We start from the raw sequence: 5,669 nt of genomic DNA, 5'->3' as shown, positions 1-5,669 counted from the left end.
ACCGCTCCTGGGCATCCTGGGGCTGGCCTATCCGAGGCGCGGTGTCTCTGCGGGCCGGAGCAGGGCTGGGCAGGTGGGAGTCTCCGTTGTGAGGTATATGTTTAGATTGCTAATAATAAACAATAGGTTCATTTATGCAGTATTGCAGCTTTGCTGTGTGAACGCGAAGAAACAAAAGAAATATGGCAAGTGTGGGGGGAAATGGGCAGGAAACATGGGGAAAATGGGGTTGCAAAATCATCAACTTTTATCAGAATGTCCACAGCAAAACTAGACTGTGTGGCTCCCTCAGGATGCTGGACAGGCTCAGGTCCAGCCACACCTCCAGAGATTAGCCTGGCCTTGGCAGCAAGGTGCTAGTCCTCTGTCCCATCCTTGTGCTACCATGCAGAGCTACCGAACAGTCTGTGCAGAGCCTGGAATGCCCTCCTGAAGCCACTGCTTGCTGAGGGCATAGGCTTCCATCTGGCAAGGCAAGGCTTGGACTGGTATGTGGCTGTGCAGGCAAAATGCCTGTGCCTCTCGGAGCAGGATTAGAGAGTCCCTTTTCTGTAGAAGTACATGATCTTTTTCTCTTGGGATAGCTTTTTGTCACTTGGGACAGGCCCTAGACACTGCAGATTTCCTCTAGGATCTTAGTTGATATAGTCTTTCCACTCTTCCTCCTCCTTGGCAAAGGCTCTATCCTTGGACTTTGGCACTAACAGGACTGAGACCTCCCAGCTGTCCCTGCCCACTGCCTGCTGTGGCCATGGGCATCTAACAAGCGAGGTGAAGGACTGGATGAGCAGCAGTGGCTATGCAGTGCCTCTGCCTGGCTCTCTGCCCCTGCACCTGTCAGCTGCCCATTGAAGGCCAGAGAAGCTGGTTTTGCTGCCTCTTGTTCCTCAGAAGCAAGAGATGCCTGGTGTTCCCCTTCCTCAGGATCTCTGACCGAAGCTGGCTCAGAGGCTGTGGCACCCATTGGGGCAGGAAGTGCTCAGCTCACTAGCTGCCTCTCCTGCTACCTCTGTGACCATGCTGCTGAGACAGCTAGGCCTCCTCTGGGTAGCAGTGTGAGGGTCCTCGTTCACTGGGCCCAAGGAGTTGTCCCAGGTGCTTGTAGCTAACATCATCTTCCAGTTGGGACTGACCTTGGTCTTGTTTGTCTTGTCAATGAGGCAGTTTTTTTTTCATTGTCATCTTCCCTTTGAGAGAGCTCTTTGTTGTTGCTGCCTTCCCCTTGGGACAGGTCTTGGTCTTTCTCCTGTTCCTGTTGGGACATTGTCTTTCCCATGGGAGACCTCTTTGTCATTGTCATTTTCCTACTAGGACATGCCTTTGTCAAAATGATCTTCATCTTGGGACATGTGTTTGTTGTCTTCCTGATGGGTAACTTTTTTGTCATTCTCCTCTTCCCTTTTGGAGAGGTCTTTGTCTCTCCTGTAGTTGCCTTGGGACATCTCTCTGTCATTCCCATCTTCCTCTTGGGACATGTCTTTGTTGTATTCCCATTATGACAGCTCTTTATCACTATATTTTTCTCACTGTGCCAACTCTTCATTTCCTGCGTTCACTTTGAGACAGATCTTTTTCATTGTTGTCTTGCCTTTCAGCCAGTTCTTGGTTTCTTCATTTTGGAACAGCTCTTTGTCCTTAATGTCTTCCCTTGGCAGAGCTTTTGCTATCCATCATCTTCCCACTCTTTCTCTTCCTCAGATAGGGTGGCATGATTGGAAAATTTGGTTCCAGAAGCTCTAGCACCCTCTGATGACTCGTGATTTTTTCAAAATCCTGGAAAATTTGTCTAGCTTTCTTGAGCAGGGTTAGTCTATGCTCTGCACAGGCTGGACTGCTCATCTTCACTTCCTGTGAAGGCTGTGTCTTGGACGCAATGCTCAGAACCTTTGCAGTCTTGTGGTGTGCCAGCAGAGACCTGCTGCTGAGGTTGCATTTAACAATGTTGCTCTGTCCTGTGCCCCGTCCCGCCACCTCTGCCAAGGGAAGCTGATGAAGCCATGCTGTGTGCCCAGTCTCAGCGTTCTGCTGGCTGCTGGCCATGTCTCTGGCTCCACATGTAGTTCTTGTGAGGGATGTCATGCATAGGGATCTGGTTCTTGTCCTTTGCACCTGCAACATAGGCTTCAGGGTGGTGTGGTGCAGCCCTCAAGCTTGGAACATCTGTGGCTGTGCCTTGCTCACTGTGGATGCCCTGAGCAATAGGGCTCTTGTTGACTGTGGTGATGGCTGTTCTCCTGCCCCTGGGCAAAGCAGTCAGCTGCTGGATGCTGCTGTCAGAGGAGGCAGCTTGTATGTGCAGGAGTGCTGCCACCTGTATTGTTGTCAGATGGGCTGTCTCTTCCGGTGTCACTCTGGTGTGGACAAGGCATTGACACAGTGCACCAGGCTGTTCATCTGCAAGAGAAGCTGAGGAGAAAGACTGCCTGACTGTGGCCCTTGCTCCTGCCCCCTGTCTGTTCCTCCTGCTTGCCTGTCAGCAGTTCCTTGGGGTGGGAAGATGTTAAAACCTGGCTCTGGCTGCCTTGCAGTGTTGCATACATCTGCCTGGGGTTCACCTGCATCTGCCTCAGCTCCACCTGTGGGAAAGTGGAAGCATGGGATGGAGGTGGCTTCCTTGACTAGAGGCAGAGCCCCGAGACAGCCTCATGATGCCTGGTCTGTACAAAGATACAGAAGCCAGTTTTTAACCTTGTCTGTGTAGCAACTGAAAATAACAGACCATGACTTTGTCAAGCAGGATCATCTTTATTAAACACACTTGAGTGTTTGTGTGTTTCTTCCGTGTCCAAATTTAGGATCAATTATATAGCCAGTAGGAGAGAGAAAGTAACCATACAAAATAAAGAGTAGAGCTGATGTTTCTAGCTCTTAAAATTAATCCCACAGACATTCACAGACCAGATTTCAGGGCTGTACATCAAAGCACAGGTTTTTATAGCTGTATTTGATCCTTTGGTGTGCAGTGTCCCATGGGAGAAGAGCTGTTAATCAAGGTCAGGATGGCCCAAGCAGGCCACTGCTTCTGCAATCTGTCAAGGTATTTAAAAGGTGGGAAATGTGAGAGGAAAAGGACAGGAAACATGAGGTAAAAAAGGGAGGGAAATGTGAAGGAGGAAAAGGGCGGGAAACAGGAGGAGTAAATTGTGAGAAACAGGAAGAAAGAAAAAGCCCTAGAAAATGTAGGGGGAAAAGTTTGGGACATGTGTGAAGAAAACTGGGAAATCCAGGGGAAAATTGTGGGGAATATGAAGAGAAAAGTGAAAATATGACTGAAGAAGGGGCATGAAATGTGAGCCTCCAGGTCACATCAGCTGTGGACCCCACTGCAGCCCCAGACCCTCCAGCTATCACTCAGCCTTGGATATTGCCAGCATCTACCGACAGTCCTGGACCTGCCCAGCTTCTGTCACCCAGCCCTGGACCCTGGTGCTTCTTTCAGCTCCCTTCAGCTCTCATCAGGACCCAGTCAGGTTCCATCTCCCAGCTCTGGACTCTGCAAGTGCCCAGGCCCCAGCCCTTGGCTCCCAGGCACTCCACAGCACCAGAAATCTCATGCATGCAGTGTTCTGAATCATGCCTTAGTCTTCATGGGCAGAATGATGCCCCACTCCACAGTCCATGGAGTGGCATTTAATGCACCCCACACCGCATGCATTGAGGGAGAAACCTCAGACACACCGGCTACTCAACCTGGGTACACCCCCAGTCCAGCACTCCTGTCACCCATTGAGTCTCATACCCACCCTGGGATCTCCACAATGCCCATGCTCTTCCCTGCCTGTTCCTTCTGAACTTTAATCCTTCTCCATAGCGCCTAAACAGATTTGGAGTGACAGCTGCTGGCGGGAGGGGGGCACTGGAGGGATACCTGGCCTGGTGGCTGAGCTCCCATCGGTTGATGATGAATTGCTGTGGAGTCACACTCCTGAAAATGAAGGTAAACGAGGGAATGGCCTTGATGGGGTCAGAGACATGGAAGACATGGTGACACCAGACATGGGGACACACTGAACCTGAAGGTCATTGCTAGCTCCCCCGTATGTGCCCTTGATATTATATGGCTCCCCTGGTCCCCTGTGTCTCCCCAAACTCAGCTGGCACCCCACATTTCAGCAACATACAGACTTTCAAGCCTCTTATAGCCACTGTCAGCCCTGTAGGGTCCCCTTTGTACGCCATCAGTTCTCCCCCCAGCCCGTTGCAGCCCCGATGCCATCCTATGATATGCAGAATCAAAATATTCTGAGTTGGAAGGAATCCACAGAGGATTGGTGTGTCAGTACCATAACTGGTTAGTAAGATTGGGGATGAAAGAATCTCTTCATGCTCTTTCTTACCTGGTACTGAGTCTGTTTGCTGACTCTATTGGCTGCTCTCAGATGATCAGAGAGGAGTCCTTCTTGCTTGCCCCACTGCCTGCCCTGCCTGGATGAGCCACTGTGCAAGCTGCCGTGACAGGCCCTCACTGCCAGTCCATGCCATGCCCTGGATTATGCACTCCTGTTCACCTCACTCGAGGTCACTCAGACTTCCTAGAGCTGTTTAAATCTCCCTCAGATGCACCTTGCATCTCATCTGGTGCCTGCTAAAGGCTGCCAAGTCCTGATGAGGCTTGGAGCTGATGCTCAGGTGCTCCTGAGCTCAGAAACACCCCTATTCACCTCAAAGACCAAGATACATGTGCCCATCACCCAGGCATCCTGCTCTTCTGTTTCTTCATGCCTCAGAACAGGGATGTAGCCATGAATGTGACATTACAGAAAAATCTCTGGGGTGAGGCCTCCCAATGGCTAGGGGCACTGTTCCTTGCCCAGCCATCCTGCCCTTCTTCCCCCAATCCCTGTCTCCATGGGGATCCACCAGCCATCCTTGTCCCTGCATCCTTACGAGGGACCTGCAAGCCCCCCATGTTCTATGTCTCCATGGGGATCCACTAGCTCCCTTTGTCCCTGTGTCCTCATAGGGGACCCACCAGGACTACAGATCCCCATGTTACAAACATCTTCCTTGTCTCCCATGCCTCCAATGTCCCTTGTGGGGTTGGAGGGAGTATTGGGACCCACAGGGACATTGGTTATTCCTCCCAGTCACACATGTGGCCTCTCAGCCCTTTTTGCAGTGCTTTTCTTCTCTTTTGTGCATGTGACCTTTGCACTTCTTTTACAAAACTGCCGCTGGGTTGACCCATGAGGTGCTTTCCATCTTAATTTACCACAGTACAGGCTCTGGTTGGGAAGCTTCTGAGGGGCTGCGCATGGTGGCCCCATAGCTCCACAACCCTTGTGACCTTGTCCAGGAGATGCCCTGCCTGTGCCAGGTGCAGTGACAGCCCTGACCGGCCAGTTTTCCTCAGGCATCCCCAGGCTGGATCAGATGGAGAGGCTGCCAAAGGTCATGGCAAGCATTCAGGACCCAGGTCCTGCCATAGTGTCAGCTTCTCACTTTGGAGCCCCCCAAAAAACAGGCCTTCCCCACTTCAGTGTGTCTGCTGCCTGAGGCTTGGAATCTCTCTGCAGGATGATACCAAGAGAACATTTGAATGCTCATCTGAACCCTATTATTCCCATTTCTTAGAGTAAAATGAGTGAGATGGCAACTCATGTTATGTACAAGGAAGAAGCAGCGTAACACAGCAAAGAAGAAACATTTCCAAATCCCAGTCTGGGAAA

Source organism: Geospiza fortis, unplaced genomic scaffold, assembly GCF_000277835.1.
Source record: "Geospiza fortis unplaced genomic scaffold, GeoFor_1.0 scaffold545, whole genome shotgun sequence".
NCBI classification, from domain to species: Eukaryota; Metazoa; Chordata; class Aves; order Passeriformes; family Thraupidae; genus Geospiza; species Geospiza fortis.
Note: the sequence above shows the minus strand (reverse complement) of the source record.